This window comes from Artibeus jamaicensis, unplaced genomic scaffold, assembly GCF_021234435.1.
Source record: "Artibeus jamaicensis isolate MK-2021 breed Jamaican fruit bat unplaced genomic scaffold, CSHL_Jam_final contig_588, whole genome shotgun sequence".
Taxonomy (NCBI): domain Eukaryota; kingdom Metazoa; phylum Chordata; class Mammalia; order Chiroptera; family Phyllostomidae; genus Artibeus; species Artibeus jamaicensis.
Genome location: NW_026521895.1, coordinates 7210984 through 7229097, shown reverse-complemented (window position 1 = coordinate 7229097; position 18114 = coordinate 7210984). Strand labels below are relative to the sequence as shown.

At 41.0% G+C, this 18114-nt stretch overlaps 1 long non-coding RNA gene across 1 annotated transcript; it reads left to right on the top strand.

The window, feature by feature from the left end:
• Positions 1-6744: 6744 nt before the first annotated feature.
• On the top strand, positions 6745-14305 carry LOC128628203 (uncharacterized). The gene is made up of 4 exons (XR_008392532.1): positions 6745-6782; positions 8224-8390; positions 8839-8952; positions 13989-14305. It is a non-coding gene; the product is annotated as an uncharacterized LOC128628203 (long non-coding RNA).
• Positions 14306-18114: the final 3809 nt, after the last annotated feature.

Below are 18114 nucleotides of genomic sequence, written 5' to 3'. Positions count from 1 at the left end.
CGCGCAAAGTGGAACATAGTGAGTAGTTATCTGGTGATTTTGATTAATACAGACTGACAAGCAATCTGGAGGTTTAGTTTAAAAACAAAACAAAAAAGCGTTTTTCTCCAATGGCAGTGGTCTTTTAACAGAATTTCACTGATAATAATATTGATAGTTTTAAATGCTTCACAGAATGTAGCCCATGTAGACACAAGCGAGACTCTCGTTTTCTTTTTTTTTTAACTAACTTTTAAAAGCTCCTAATATACAGTCAAATAACCTAATACTAGAATGACAAAAGATACCGGCCCTGTTTGTTTAGAAGAGGAGTGTGCAAAGAGGCCTCCTCTGCACCGCCCTGTTCTGCCTCCCAGGAGGTCTGCAGAACTTTGTACGAACTCACTTCCATCCCGACTTCAGGGCACAATTACAACATTTAGCTAAGAGATTGCTTTATTTTTTCATGTATGTAAGTGTATGTATGTATGTATAGCTCAGCAGGGAATTAGAACCCAAACAGGCACGCTTAGCGCCCACTATGCCGCATCGCTGACCAGTCCACCTCCGCCCAGTCCCACTGCCAGCACCTTGCCCTGGGCTCTGCTACCTCTCCCCGGGTCTCTCCATCTGAATTCTGGCACTCAGTCTATGCACACTCACCATAACGGGGACACTGATTTTCATCTCTTCACATCACGCTCTGATCCAAAACTCTGCAGTGCCTTCTCATGAGGCTTAGAATACTCCTTGCCATGAGTTATAAGACCCCTCTGATCCTGTTCTGGTCTGGATCTCCAGCTTCATTTCGTATTCTGCTCCCCAGCCAGTTTCCCTAGCCTTTTAGCTGTCTGAGTATCCCTAAGACATGCATGCCTTGTACCTTCCATTCGATTGCTCTTCTCCCAGCTCTCCGAATAGCCTCATCTTATATGGCTGACCCTTTGGGACCATCTGACACAAGATGGGTTGTCTCCTCAGTCCTTCAGTCTTAGTCCTGTGATTGATGCTTTCATGACAGACCACCATTTGTTATTAGTCCATCTATTTGTTCATTTTGTATAGGTAACCATTAGAATGGAGCTCCAGGAGGCAGACTCTATGACTATTATAAGTGACTAGTGGATCTTTAGTGCCTATCCCAGTGCCCACTATATGAGGTTTGTCTGGAAAAAGTCCAGCCATTGTTAATATAATGAGAACAGTTTGTGCTACAGCAATGTAACCTGGCAGCCAAGGAGAGTCAACTGGAATGTGCATGTGTGAACAATGACGACTTCACTGTACTAGTCAGTGGAGGCGGTAGATGCCATTGAGTAAGCAAGTGTGCTGTGGCCATCACAATCAAAATGACTAAGCAAGTAGAGTAATGAATCTGCATTAGATTTTGTGTTAAGCTTGGACATCCCTCTGCAAAAACGATTTCGATGATTCAGAAGGCCACAGCTCTGGGTGACTGGTGATTGGCAGCTTCGTTATGACGGTGCACCCATTCATGCATCACATCTTGTGCAGAGGATTTTGGCAAAAAAAAAACAACAAAAAACGGCACAGCCCAGAGTTGCTGCCCTGTGACTTCTGCCTTTTCCCAAAATTAAGATCACCTTTGAAAGGGAAGAGATTTCAGGACATCAATTTCCTGAGATTCAGGAAAATATGACAGGGCAGCTGATGGCAATTGGGAGAATTGTGTGAAGTCTCAAGGTGCCCATATTGAAGGGAACTGAGATGTCATTGTTCCATGTACCAAGTTCTTTATATCCTCCTCAATAAATGTCTCTATTTTTCATAGTGTATGGCTGGATACTTTCTGGACAGACCTATATAACAGGCCCCCCACAACTCTTTGTCAACTAAATGAATAAATAGAAGCTACTCAATCTAAAAGAAAAAACCGTGGAATGTGGATACTATCTTTTGAGAGTTTTCTGATTAACTGCAAGCAAACAGAGGCAGTAGCACCCTTTTTCCTACATTTTATTTTGAAAATTTTCTTTTTTTTTTAAGAAAATTGTCAACAGTTCTTTTTTAAACTTTTTTATTGATTATGCCATTACATTTGTTCTATTTTTTCCTCCTCCATTCCCCTCCACCCTGCACACCCCTCCCCCACCATTCTTCCCCCTTTAGTTCATGAATGCGTGTCTCAAGTTCTTTAGATTCTATATTTCCCCTACTATTCTTACCCTCCCCCTATCTATTTTTTACCTATCATCTATGCTATTTATTTTCTGTACCTTCTCCCCCCTTCTCCTCCTCCCACTCCCCTGTTGCTAACCCTCCATGAGATCTTCATTTCTATGGTTCACTCCTGATCTAGCTGTCCTCTTAGTTTGCTTTTGTTTTAGGTGTGGTTGTTAATAACTGTGAGTTTGCTGTCCTTTCACTGTTCATCTTTTTTATCTTCTTTTTCTTAGGTAAGTCCCTTTAACATTTCATATAGTAAGGGCTTGGTGATGATGAACTTGAATTTGATCTTATCTGAGAAGCACTTTATCTGTCCTTCTATTCTAAATGAAAACTTTGCTCGATAGAGCAATCTTGGTTGTAGGTCTTTGGTTTTCATGACTCAGAATACCTCTTTCCAGTCCCTTCTTGCCTGTAAGGTCTCTTTTGAGAAATCAGCTGACAGTCTGATGGGAACTCCTTTGTAGGTGACTGTCCCCTTATCTCTTGCTGCTTCTAGAATTCTCTCTTTCATTTTAATCTTGGCTAATATAATGATGATGTGCCTTGGTGTGTTCCTTCTTGGATCCAACTTCTTTGGGACTCTCTGAGCTTCCTGGATTTCCTGGAAGTCTATTTCCTTTGCCAGATTGGGGAAATTCTCCTTTATTATTTGTTCAAATAAGTTTTCCACTGGTGGCTGTTCCTCTTCCCCTTCTGGTACCCCTATAATTCAGATGTTGGAATGTTTAAAGATGTCCTGGAAGTTCCTAAGTCTCTCCTCATTTTTTTTGAATTCTTGTTTCTTCATCCTTTTCTGTTTGGTCATTTTTTTCCTCTTTCTGGTCCACTCCTTTGATTTGAGTCCCAGTTTCCTTTTCATCACTATTGGTTTCCTGTGCATTTCCATTCATTTCAATTAGTTTAGCTTTCATATGTTCCTCTAATTTGTGACTATAATTAACCATATGTGTGAGCATCCTGATCACCAGTGTTTTGAACTGTGCATCTGAAAGTTTGGCTATTTCTTGGTCACTTAGATTTATCGGCTCTGGGGCTCTGAGTTGTTCTTGAGCCATGTTTTGATGTGTTTGTGCTTGTTACCTACGAGGAGAGGCGCCTTGGTATTTACCAGGGCGGGGCCACCCAGGTCGTAGGTTTTGATGCTGTATGTGGGGGCAGGGTCAGAGAAGGAGCAATGGCGGTCCTCTCTGCATGCCCAGTCCACCTCACTGCTCGCCCCTGCCTGCTTATCCGAGCGCAAACGTGCAAGTCTGCTGCCCTGCGCCAGTTGCTGAGGTCTGCGAGATCTGTCTCAATGCTCGCTTCTTCACTGGTCTATCTGCATGCAAATGTGCGACCGACCGCAGACAGCCAGCAGCACCTCTTCCCTGGGTTCTGCCCGTAGCTAGCCGGCACCTGGGATCCACACCCCCGGCTGCCTGTGCACCGCCCGGATCTTTTTTGCCCAACTGGCTCTGCTGCTGGTTTTGCCCCTCTCACTGGATTAGCTGAGTGGTCCGTTGTTTCTGGACTCCGTATTTGATTTTCTGTGTGGTTTGGTTATGTTTATTGTTGTTAAAACTTTGTTGTTTTTAGATTTGGTTGTGCGAGGATGAAAAGTATTCCCACCTATGCCTCCATCTTGGCGGAAGTCTATTTTGAAAATTTTCAAACATACACATGAAAGATTTTTATAGTGAAAACTCTCCAGATTGAACCATTAACATTTTTAATTTGCTTACTTTATTACATACTCATCAGTCTATCCAGTGTTCTGTCAATACTTATATCCATCTGATTTTTGTCACTTTTCAAAGCAAATGCAGACACTTCAGCATGTACATTATGAACTAAAATTCAATACTTATTATAGTTTGGGGGGAAATGAAGTTTAGATATTCTAAAATGTGTAACTCTTAATGGCATTTTCACAAATTTTTAATGGATATACAAATCTATGTAATTTGAATTGCTATCCAGACAAGAATATTGTATCTATGCCTCTTAATAACCAATCCCCAATTCCAACAACTTATGGTACTGTCCACCATTGATTAGTTTTACCTATTCTAGAATTCACATTAATGGAATCACATGGCATATTTTATTGAATATATGGCTTCTTCCACTTAAACATGTTTTTGAACTTCATTGATATTGTTGTATGTACTGGTTACTAATCTCTTTTGATGGATGAATAGTATTCGATTGTGTTAATATACCATAGTTTGTTTATTCATTCTCTTGTTCATAAACACCCAGATTATTCCTAGTTTGGGGTTATTAGTAATGAAGTTTCCATGAACATTCCTGTACAAGTATCTCTGTGAACACAGTTTTCACTTCTCTTGGGTCAGTACCTATGTGTGGATCATAGATTATGGGTAATGTAGGGTATAAATTTAGTGTTATCAGAATCTTACAGAACACATCAAAATGTATAAGCCAGCACTTGCTTTCATCAGTCTTTTACTTTTTAAATTTTTATTTATTTATTTTTAGCCAGAGGGGGAGGGAAAAATAGAGGTAGAGAAACATCAATGTGTGGCTGCCTCTCGCACGCCCCCTACTGGAGACCTGGCCCACAACCAGGCATGTGCCCTGACTGGGGAATACAACCAGCACCTGTTTGGTTCACCAGCGGTGCTTAATCAGCTGAGTCACACCAGCCAGGGCTTTCATCAGTCTTTTAATTTTAGCCATTCTCATGATATTTAATGGTATCACATTGTGGTTTTAGTTTACATTTCCCTAATGAAAGAAGATGTGGAGCATTTTTACTTTTTATTGTACTTTTTCAATACCACTTAGTCCCCTTATGCCCCACTTCTCCACAATCACCATGCTGTTGTCCATGTCCGTGAGACCTTTTTCTTTTTTGCTCAATCTCTCTACCCTCCTCCCCACCCCCAACCTTGCTGTTGAGCATTTTTTAATTTGCTTATTGGTCATTTGTATATCTTCTTTTGCCAAGTTTTCAAATATTGCTTTCATTCTCTATTTTATTATTGAGGTATATAATGATTTCTTCATATACCCTGGTTATGAAGTCTTCCTCAAATATGTTTTGTAAACATTTTCTCCCAGTCTTTGGCTTATTTTTATGATCTGCGTTTTTTAATAAACAAAAGAGAAGTTTCTAATTTTGATTATTGCTTTCTCAATTCACGAAGATATCTTCCTGTTTTTCTTTAAAATCTCTTACCGTTAGATATGTTCCATTTGGAATGAATTTTTGTGCATGGTAATACAAGGTAGGGATGGGATTTGTGATTTTTGCTTTTGTTTTCTTATGGATATCCAATTGTTCCAGCAACATTTGTAAACATGACATCCCTCTTGGCTTGCTTTAGCAGCTTTGTAAAAAATCAAATGACTATCCAAGTGTGGGTTCATTCCTGGGCTCTCCATTCTGTTCCAATGATCTATATGTTGATTCTTATGCCAGTCCTACTGTTGACTACTGTGACTTATAATAAATTTCACTGTGCCCTTTTTTTTCAAGACTGCTTTGGTTATTCTAGGTCATTTGCATTTCCATATCAATTTTAGAGCCAGCTTGTCAACTTCTATATGAAATCTGCACAGATTTGGGGTTGGATTATACTGAGTTTGTAGATATCACTTTCTGATGCAATTGTAGCGGCCCTGAAAGGCTTGACTAGTCTTCTCTTGCACATTGAATGTACTTGAATTTATTTATTTGGATTAAAATATTGTGTCCTTGGGTTTCCTCTGCTACAAATAATAACCAGCAATTTAGATGGCATTTAAGAGCTTTATATTCATTATCTTATTCACATGCGCAAACAAATCTTTTAAGTGAAAAATTATTTTTCTCCAAATTATATGTAAGATGCCTGAGGCCCAAGGAGTGTAAATAATTTGTACAAGGTCAGACAGCTCATAAGGAAGGATTCACGTCCCTCTTACTCTAAAGCTTAAATGTTCCAGGACACAAAATTTTATTATTCTTTACTGACCATTATTATCATGTGAGTAGGTGGGCAGTTATATCAGCTAGGATCCAAATACTAAGTCATAGAAAGATGAGACAAAGCCATTTTGTGATGAGGAAAGAAGCAGAGACCTTCAGGAGCGAGTCTGGGTGGCTTCATCTGGAGCTGTCCAGGGTCACTGGGCAGATACCATGGAGGTGTGGGAACTTGGACCCAGCGAGACCTCAAGGAGACTGAAGGCAGACAGCCTTTCTCCCAAACTGGCCGGGGGTGGGGGCGGCCCAGACTAGAGGTGACCATCTAAAAACAGCCTGTTCTAATGCCTTTGGCTGCCTGGGAATATTTATATCTTGAGAAACTCACATGTGATACGCTTGGCAATAGCTGCAGGGACCGGCTCCTCCTCCTCCCCTCAGATGCACTCAGGGCAGCAGAGAGAACATAGAGATTCACAAATGAGCTTTCTTTGTAGGGGCACTGGCTGCTTTGAAATTCTTCATTAAATCTTTTTCACAAATAAATTGCCCAGTGTCCATGGGGAATATTTCCATCTTTTAATCATACGCAGTTTGAATCGACTCTAGAGCTGCAGTGCGCAGGGGCTGGTGTGGAGGGCCCTGGCAAGGGTGGAGGGGGCCGGCGGAGGAAGCCCAGCCCTTGCCATCTCTTTTGAATGTAAGTAACAAAAGGAGGCCCCAAAGGGAGCAATTGGAGTGAGCTTATGTTTTGTGATGTGTTTAGCACCTGTCCTGCCTATGGATTTTTGAGATGCTGAAAGTTAATTCTGCCCCTTACATAATGGTTTGGTGTTGGTTCCAAAAGTAAAACCGTGGGGTTTGACTTTCATAGGCTGGTGAGCCATTCTAGATTAATAGTTTAAATAAAATGTCAAGTATCTGATTTCCATGGAAACATTAATGCAAAGTGGACCCTGTAGCACTTTGTGCTGTAGAATTACAATGATAAGAATTACCTTAGTCTTGAGACACCTTCTGAAATGGCCAGACTTATATCCCTGAAATATGAGTCATCCATGCACAAAGCAAGAAATAGTGTGAAATGCTCCCACTCAGTCATGTCACCATGCACACAGTTATGAGTTGGACAAATGTCAGGTTTTTTTCAAAGGACAGGAACAGATAATGCAGGCAGGCCTTACTGTGGTGTGGTCCTGGCTTGTCTCGGAAGAACTGGTGAAGACAGGGTGCCAGCTCTAGTGCTCTTCAGTCCTGGGGAGGGGAGTGTCTCAAGGGATGCCAGGCACCTGGGGTCTAGCTCAGGAATGTACAGCAGGTACTTTGGGCCTTGCTTCAGGACATCTCCACGGAACACAGATTCCAGCTGCCTCCCCCAGCCTGATTATCAGAGCCCTGCTGATTATTTTATGCAAATGAGGAGAGATGGATTTCACATTTCCCCCAGCCAGGCTTTGCACAGCTTTGCATTTATTATCCCCCTTTAAAAATACAGAGTCCTCAGAGAAGGGGAATGGCTCATTTTATTTGTTCGCCAGCAGAGTTGGCACAGGCTTGTCAAGCAATCATCCTGGGCTGTGATCTGCAAAGCTGCCCTTTGTTGTTCGATTCACCTACCCCCCAGATTGTTTACAAGACACACACAGACAACTGCATGCCTCAAAACAAGTTATTTCCTGATTCAGCAAAACTTATCATCCTGAGTGATGAAAATGTTACAGCATTTGCTGACAAGTCATCAGATAAACCTAAAGTTATGTCCCCAGCACGTTGTCCCCATTCACATCTCAGGATGGTAAACACTTAGCAGGTCCTGGATCTGGACGACTGTGCAATCAACCACCTGCCCCTTAGCATTTCAGATACTGCTTTCCCCTCATTGGTGTTGGTCCATCACCAGGAAAAGAGAGACTACATTTCCCTCCTTTTGGAAATAGGAGAAATAGCCTGTGTTTGCTATATTACCAACACAATCTGGAAATTAAAATCGGACGTCCTGATTTTTTAGATAAAAGTCCTTAGACTCCATGATGGCAATACATCCGAACTGATGGTCATAATAAAATGTTTTCTTCTATTCCTGCTGTAACTGAAACCCAAGAAAACAGTGTGCCTTTCCATTAACCTTTCCTCCCTTTCAGGTGCTCCATCATTCTTCCTCCAGCTTCCATCCAGGGAGGAACTAATGTAATTTGTATAAAATGAGCAACTGGAAATTAATGGTGCAGAGATCAGCTGACGTATCCAATTCCTCCAGAAGAACTTGTGTGATGATTTCCCCTGATTTACAAGATACAGTCCAGCAACAGTATGAGCTCATCAAAGTGGGGAAAAATGGCTTCTTGTCACAACTTGGAAAGAGTTCCACAGATCTCTGTCAAGTGCAAATAAAACTCTGTAGCCTTAGAAAGGTTTATTAAATCAGAGATTTATAATCCAGCTTTGCAAATAGCTATTCGCTACCTACTTCTGGTGAATCATGACTCATTCCAGACCTGTGGCGTAGAATACTGATACATGTGTGTATAATGCACACACACAGATGTTCACATACATGTGTGTATTTTATTAACAATCAGTGCTGACAGTTGTGTTGAGTATCTATGAATGTGTGAAGTACTAGGACTTGTAGATTAACCTAAATTGATAAAGGTAACAGTTGCTAACATTGGTTGAGCCCCCTTATGAGCCAGATTTATAGATGTCTTTTATAGTGATATAAGCTCTGCAAAATAGATATTATATTTATTTTTCAGATGAGAAAACCAAGACAGAGACACTGAGTTCACGTGACTGCTCAGGCTGATACGAGATGCAGTCAGGATTCCCACACGGGTCCGCGCTGACTCATGGCCCTGCCGCACACATCGGTGAGGAACCCTGTAGTTTTCAGTAGTAGCAAACCCAGTGCAGAAGAGCCAAAACAATAAAGGAAATTTGTTATGTCATGTAACCAAAAAAGCAGAGGTTGGTTTCAGTGGCAACTTGTTTTGGCAGTTTAAATGCCATCATTAGGACATAATTTCTTGTGGTCCATCCGGTCTTGTCTTTCAAGAGGGGTTATGTTGGTCACAGCAGCTCTGCCCCCCTCTCAGGACACCAGGACACCTCCCCCATGGTCCTGGTGGGCACATCATCCACATGCCAATCAGAAAAGGAAGACTGATTCTTAACTTTTAGAGATGAGAGAAGCTCTTTTTTTTTAGAATATCAACAAGTATCTTTTATGAAGTCATTGAGTTTGAGAGGATTACATTCCCATCCTTGAACCAATTCCTTGGCCAGAGGAAATGGGTGAATTAGGGCACACGTCTGAAAGTGAGTGTGGGTTGATCCCACCCAAACCCCTTGGCTAAGAAGGGACAGCAGAGATGCTGCCCCTGAAGCTACTTCTTGGTTGATGCTGCTATTAAGGATCATGAAGCAAATGACATATCTATGCAGTGGATTTAAGTGTACTCACATGGCAGCATTCAAACAAGGGTAGTAAACAAGAGCTGAGAAAGACAACTTAAGGAAATATTTGTCAGAAAAGAAATAAACAAGAGAAGAATCCTAGAACAGAAAATTTGAGCAATTTTATTATTCTTGTTGGTTTATTTTGTTCTGTTTTGTTTAGTTGGAAGTAGCTACAAGTTGGGAGAGAGAAGCTGAAGTGAAAAATGGAAAAATCAGTCATTGGGAGGAAGAAAGGACCATGTGCATAGTCCTTTGGGTACAGCAGCAAGAGAAATTATTATGGTGGGACTAAGTGATAGAGAGCAAAAGGCTGAAGAAGCTGGGCTGTCTAATAATATTAAATATCAACTGCTGCAAACTTTTGAACTGAAAATTAACATGGCAAAAATATTATAAGAGCCATATTTTTCTATTTTATTTTACTCTGTATCTATCCCTTGGGCTAGAAAGAAGAGGTCATCAATGAAAAGGAAAAACAAGCAGAAGAAAGGCAAGCCAGTGCTCAGATGTGAGGTTATCATCTCAAAACAACACGTGTACTCACACACTAGACCATGTGTCAGGCTGTGTGTGCTAGGCACAGAACCAGGAGAGAGGACACAAAGATGGATCAGGAATAGGACCTCAAGGAGCTCACAGTCTGAATGTGTAGGTAAATGTGTAGCTATCGTCCACGATATAACACTCTGTGTAGCATATGGTGCCCAAGAACAGCAACCAACCCTCAAGGAATATGAGAAGTCCACACTGGAGATGCAACAATAGCCTTCATTACCAGGTGACCTGGGAATGTGAATGGTGTGTCCTAGCTAAGCTGTGTTGCAGGGAAGACAAGTCTATTTAAAAGAAAAAAAAAGAAGAAGAAAGAAGGACAAGGGCAGGTGGGAGGGAAATATGGTTTTTTTCCTTGCCTAGTTGCACTCATTTGCCCTGTGGTTTAAGAATCCAAGCCTCGGTTCTGGCCAGTGTGGCTCAGTTGGTTGGTATGTAGTCCCACAAACTGGAATGTTGTGGGTTTGATTCTGCAGTTGGGGCACATGCGTAGGGTGTGGGTTCCTTCCCTAGTCAGGGTGTGTACAAGAGGCAACTAATCGATGTTTCTCTCTCTCTCTCTCTCTCTGTCCCTCCCTTCCTCTCCCTCTGAAATCCATAAGCATGTCCTTGGGGGAGGATTGAAAAAAAAGAGTCAAGCCTTTTCTCTTTCTGTCTTGAAATTTTCAGTTCAAATGTCACCAGCAGTAGCAGAAAATGGAAAAGACTGAAATAACATTTACAATTAGAGTGAGCAAGAGAATGTGGTTGTTTCTGGGTATTGTAATAGAATTTAGTTTGTATACATTTCATATCTTTCCACCCCCGACTTGTTCTACATGGCAATTCCTGATACAGTTTGTGGTATTACACAGAGGGAAGGGACAGTTTTTAAAAACTGAAACATGGATTCGGCACTAGGGATGGAAAACAGATCAATTAATGACATCATTTTTTCACTAACTGATACTCTGACCAAACAGTAATATATGCATATTGAACAGAGAAAGGGAGAATGACAAACCATTGTTTTGACCTTGCAAAAAAAAAGCATTATAAAGAAATAATTTCAGACATCTGTAGTTTCAACTGAGAGTTTTTTTTCCTGCTGTGATTGAGAAATGTCACTCTGCCATTTCTTCACTCTGGGAAGAGGACCAGAAGCGGAGAGCAGAGGACCAGCAACAATTGCGCATTGACCTGAGGTATGTCATTCCCTGTCTCTGGAGTCTCCTGAATTCTTGCAAACGCCGGTTCACCGTGAGGCATCGCTGATTATTGTGGCGTCCAGTGTCAGTTCTACTTCATCTTGCCTGTTGTGCTCAGCGCTGCAAACTGTTCCTTTCTTCCTTCTGCAACTCATTTTTGTTCAATTACTCATTGAAATAGGCTCCTCTGAAATTTGGGAGGAATTAAATGTTATATCCACATTCAAACCAAATGAATTAATCATGATTAATGTTCCTACAATAAATACAAAAGGAATTAATCATGATTAGCAACATGAAAAATCTGAGTGCAGCTCAGATTTTGAAGTTTTCTCTGCTCATAATGTACCTGTGAAGCCTTGAAAGGTACCCATGGCTTTCTGCTTCCTTGCCTGCTGTTGTGGCTGTTCCCAGTCAGTGACTAAGGCTGGGGGACAAGTGTGTTAGTAAATAAAAGTGGACAGTGAGTTTTCTTCTTCTGGTCTCAAGGAGTCAGTGATGCTTTGTAAGGATGACAATCATAAGACATTTTAGCTTAGGGACTGGCACATGATGGCTCATGAGCCAAATCGGGCCTCTGTCTGTCTGTGTTTGCCACTGATGTGTCCTCCGCAGCTGCACAGGTGCTACCGTGGTGGAGGACAATGTTTGTGATGGAGAGACATCATGGAACCCACAAAGTTAATGTATTTACTCCCTGGACTCTGACAGAAAAGAAAATTTTGCCAATACTTGCTTTGGATGGGCACAAAGAAATAAATAAATTTTGTACTTTTTTATTATCTCAACTATTTGAGGGTGAGGATGCTCAAGTGCTTCAAACTAAACTTCTTGAAGGCAGTGACTCTGAATTTTTCTTCCGTGCCCAGTGTCATGGGCAACACAGTGTTTGGCACATAACAGAGCCTCACCGCGCTGTGGCTGAGTGAATAAATGAATGAATGCCTACAGATTTTGAGCAAGGATTTCATCTTATTGTAATGCATAACTTTTATGCTTCTGAAAAAAGAATTTTTGTCATTGTTGTTTATAATATGTTCTAAGATTAGATACAAGTATGTAAAATGCTATATGCATTTTATTTTTGCACCTCAGTTATTTTCTAAACAGTATAGAGATAAACATGTGCTAAGATTATGTGATTTGTACATATTGCCATTTAACCTTCATGGACCCTTTGGCTACAGAGTCTCAGACGAGGAAAATTAAGTACAGAGATGGGAAATGACTCCATCAAAGGCACATGGGTACTAAGTGGAAAAATGAAAATTTGGACCCAGCAGCCTGGCTTCAGAGTCTGGCTTTACTCCGCTGTGCAGTGCTGCCCAGCATTTTGTGCAAGGGGACACCGTACTTTTGAAAAAATCCTCACCCAAGGATATGTCAATTGTTTTTAGAAAGACAGAGACAGACATCAGTTACCTCCTGTATGTACCCCCAACCAGGTATCTAACTTGCAGCTTTCTGGTGTATGGTGTGATACTCCAACCAACTGAGCCATGCAGCCAGGGCAGGGCAGCTTACTTTTTGAGGACTGAGCTCTCTACTTTGAGTAATGAAGCAGATGCTTTGGTCTCTTCTCCTTGGAACAGGCCCTTTTGAGCGTTATGAGTTAATGCTTGGTGTCCTCAAATCTCTAGAAGTAAATATAGATGCAACAGCTCTTTTTCATAACATGGTGAATTCGGGTCAAAACCAATCATCTGGAAAAAGTTTAACTCTTCAGAATTCATTACATCCTATTAGTTCCTGATGTAAGGATTTCAAAATTAGGTGGGATTTCAGATACTCATTCAACGCATTCATTTGATTCACTTTAATATCAGTTTGAAGGGGTAAATTAAATGAGGAAAACCATAAAAATATGTGGTTCCCTGTATCAGCGAATTTTCAGGGGCAGAGAGTCACAGAGTTCAGTGGAAAAAAAATTCCCTTCAAATAGGGAAGGCAAGTAGGTAGTTCATAAACTGAAAGCCAGGGTCTGGTGGTGAGTAGCAAGGCAGGCTCTGAGCTCGGAGGGAGGAGCTGAAGTCAGAGCATCGCAGCTGCCTGGGGAGGGCACAGCACTCACGCTCTGCTCTGCCTGGCCTCTCCCCCTTGCCTTGCTGGGCTCATTAGGATGTTGCTGCCATTTATTGTAAATATTTTCTCAATTATCCATGTGCTTTCACATCACTGTTTCAAGATTTAAAGGCCAAAAAGGGTCAGAAGTGTATATCTTAGCTGCCAAAGGTGAAGATGGACAGTACCTGGCTTTCTGCCACCAAGCTTCACTGGGGGGGGGGGTGTCTCAAGAATCACAGGAGTGCTGGGATGCCAGGTAGCCAGCACACATGCGTGTGCAAATATGTGCACGTGTACATCCAGACTGACATTGCCAATGGTGGTCCCTCCCTCACCACTTAGTGCTTCATATTGTTGCCATTGATATGATAATTTTCAGAAGAATGTTCCTTTCTCTAATTAATTCTCTTGCAGGTAACTTTTGATTTTTTACAGTGGCTACAATTTCAACAAACATTTTTTTAGTTGATGTGACCAAAAGTTGGGAACTTGTGATCAATTTGAAGCCATTGTTTTTTAAACAGGGAGAATGTATTAACCTTATATGGATTAACCATTAAGAGTCAATGGGAATCAACAGTTTTGTCCTAAAGGACTCCTTTGTACTCCCAGAAAAGTCCTGCATTCATCATTTTATTTTACAGGAGAGCAAGCAGTGATGCAGTACCAAACTTGCAGCAGTGAGGAACTAAAGAGGAGAACTGACGGATGGGCTAGAGGTCTGATTCAAACTCTTGATGACGAATTGAAGAACTGCTTTTCAAATATGTATCCTATTTGACTTTTTGTATATTTGTTAGTACATTATACACCATTATTTCTTCTGTCATTTGTTCAATAAACATTCCTTGAGCTTTTGCCACGTGCCAGCGAGCACTCGGGCAGAGCACCGAGGAATGGCCATGTTCAGTAACCAGAAAGCACAGCTCTGTCAGGAATTATAACCTCTGCGACTCTGGTACCGTCGCTCCTACTGAGATTTTTATCCTGCTGCTTAAATGACTGCAATAAAAGATTTTTAAAACCAAATAACTTGTTTTATAGGATGCTTTTTATTTCAATCAAATAATTCAGAGATGTGGTATAGACTGTTAGATAATGGCCCCTAATGAATCATGCCTTCTGCAGCGTTTTTTTTGTTGCTCCTCCCACCAAGGGGTGAACTCTATTTTACTTACCCCTTAAATCTGGGCCAAACATGTGATTTTTATTGACCCAAAAGTGGCAGAAATGTTGGTGTGCAAACTCTGGAGCCCAGATCTTGGTAGGCCTTACGCGTCCTCTTTCACTATCCCAGAGCCCTGAGACTATGCCAGGCTGCGAGAAGCCCAGTTTAGGCCCCTGGAGAATGAGAGGCCACTTAGAAGACCAGCGAAGTGCCCCAGTCAGCTGTCAGCACCCCTGCCAGGCATGCGAGGGAGGCTCTCTGGCACCTTGTGGCCCCTGTCGAGCTGCCTGATGGCTGCAATCACCCAACTGATCCCCAGTGGGAGCAGCAGAAACTCGCCCCCCCATCCTCGGAATTGCCAGCATATGGATAGTCTGTAAAGCAGCGATAGACAGTTTGAACAGGAGGTATTTATGAAATACCTATCACCACTAAATTTGCCATTCTTTGGTTCAGATTCTCTGACCAGATCTAGTTTCTTCACATCCATCAATAAGTTAGCCATTTCCCCAAGTTGGGTAGAGTGTACTTACCTGATGAGATTAAATATTTCAGATGAAGGTGATACTGGAAACTCTTCATTGTTCTCTTTGCATTTACTAGTATTTCTTGGAAAATACTTGTAGATTTTTACATGGTGTCATAAATGTTTACATTAAAAAATTACATGTTCATTAATTATCTAGAGTTATATTTCCAGGGAAGAAGGAACACAAATGGAAAAGCAATTGAACAAAACCTTAGAAATGACATTATTATAGCTTCAGATGTTACTTGGGTAGAGACCATGAGCCTCTGCTCCAAGTCCTGTTTTGAACACTGTGAGGGATGCATGTATGTTGTGTTCATAACTTGCCCAACATAAGTCACAAATACTTATACAGCACTCAGATTTTAATAAAAGCCTAATTCTTTTGTTAACAAAGAAAGGTTTTGTGACCTGCTAAATGACTCGCATGACAATTACACACTTAAAAACACAAATGAAAAATTTAAAAATACAAAAAAAGAACAAAAATGAAAAAACACTTTTTACATCACCCTCTTCCCCCATACATACTGAGGATCGAGAAATCCCAGTGACCATGTCCCATTCTTCAAGACAGTAGTCAAATACACTGGTGTCTGGAACTGCAGCTCCAGCCCATTCCTACCAGTTTGTGCCTGAAATGAATCTGTGCATCCCACAGGACTTGCAGAATAAGTGTGAGCATCAGAAAGCATCAGTGTTACTTCTGTCCATGCTGGAGCAGGGACTATTTTGTTTCAAGTAGATAAAACTTGAGGGTTTCTTTCCTGGGCTGCCATCCATTTCCTTCCTCGGTTGGAAGCAGAACCATTGGTGCCTTCCCCTCAGCCTTGGAAAGGAGAGTGGGACATCTACACACACCTGAGCCTGCACCAGTGGCGTGTATGTGAAGTGTGCTCCTTCCCGTCATGTGCATGGGAAAAAACAAAAATGACTATTTGCCCTCTGTGCTCTTCTCTCACAGGTAAAAGCCTACTAACAGTGCCTCACATTGTCTCATGGAAATTAGACTCATTTTTCTAAAATCGAGAAGACACACCCAAACTTGCTTTACTTAGTAGCCAATGAATAGGCATGTTGAGATCACACTTATTTTTTTCAGCAGGTTGAAAACTCAAGTTCTATCACATTTTCAGCTAGTGGTTATTTGAAATCTGTAGGATAATTAAAAATAGTTTAAAAAAGTATGTTATAAAAAGAGAACATCAGTTGCAAGCATGATCTTTTAGAATTTGAATTGTTGACTTGAATTGCATCTCAGAATTGAACACACCCAGCCCCCAAGGTAAATACTGTTAAGCAAGCTTGAACTAAGTTTAACATAATTTAACATGTTCAGTTATAATATTTGTTTAAGAAGAATTACCTCTCGCTTTTTTACAGGTATGTATTTGCTATAACACTTTAGAGCTTTGCCTCTTGGATGCAATCCGTATGCTGGAAATAAAGTGTTCATTACTCTCTCTGGAAGGGAGTATGTGTGCTTTTGCTTTTACTATCAGGAATGACTGGGACAATATTTTGACTCAATAATCTGTGCAAATCATATTTAATAGGATGAGTTCATTTTGCAAAGTCCAGTACAAGTATTATGATAAACCACAGCTCACAAATCCATCTAAACCGCAGTAACATATGGTCACCATATGCATTAAAAATCCAGAAGGAAACTTGAACTATCTTCCAGTACATGTTATTCTATGAATGACATTGACCAGAGAGTCCCCATCTTCTCTCAGAACAGGGTAACTGCAGTGGGCTTCTACTCTCTAAAGGGAATTCAGGTTAGACTTTCCTTATGATAATGAGTTGTTGTTGGGCATTAGAACTTGCAATAGGATGTAAAATACTGTTCTCTCCCTCTCATCTTCTATCTCTCAGACTGTCTTTCTGATCTTACTGCCCAATGTTTATCAAAAAATCTGTTGAGAGACACACTGCTGAGGAAGAATTGTTTGCAGAATGTGAAGTTCTTTATGAAAAAAATCTCTCTGTATACAGTTTCCTCAGGGTCGAACAAGATGTGGAAGGAGCCAGGTACTTGGAATATGTGCAGTTACCGCCACCCTCTGCCCCTACAGAATTGTTTTACTAAATGATGTCTTTTTTTTGTGGTGCTGTCATGCTATGTAAGATATTGGTCTCATACCAATGTCTCCTGCAAGGTCGCTGTTGAGATTATGGGTTTCTGCTCCCCACAGTCTACTGTATATAAAGACTCCTGAGAGAACTGACTCCCAGGTCCTAGTAACCAGGGTAGTTTCACCTTCGATAGTGATTAGTATTTGCTGAGTAGATACAGTGATGGTGTAACAGCAACATTGCCCATTTTATGGTGACTACTAGAAAACCCAGGTCCAATTTTGTGGCACACTCACGCCTAGACACTGCAAATATACTGCAGCAAATTTCCCAGCGAACTTTTATGTGTTTATCCAGGTGTCATTCTGTTATAACAGTAATACTACTAATAATAACTGCTGTTCATCATATACTTATTACCTGCAAAAATATATGCTTATAGCTCAATAGGTAGCATTAAATTAACTCTAACAGAACACTAGTGATAATGATTTTCATATTGATATCTGTATATATACATACACACAAAAGGTCAGCACATTTTCGAATTTCATCCAGCTCTTAGGAGAAGGATTGAGATTTCTCTACAGCAAGGCTCTCAGTCACAGAAAGAAGCATGTGGGGGCAGCCCTGGGCACAGCCACAGCAATAGGCGTCTTGTGTGAGTTATCTTAATTAAAATCAGGAAAACTCTATGTCATGGCGACTATAATGAGTACTATCTATCATCAGTACTACTTATTAGTAATAAAGACTATTATAATCTTCATTATACTGATGAGAAAACTGATGCAGAGAGAAGTTGAATCACTTTCCAAACTCAAAGGTCATGGAAGGGTAGGATGAAAACCCAGGTAGTTTAACTCCAGACTCCAGGAGGGGTAAATATGACGTTACTGTGTCTGCATTTTACATATCCTTGTGTGGTGAGGGGTATTCATATCTAAGTACCTACATCTGTACTTTCACACACACACACACACACACACAC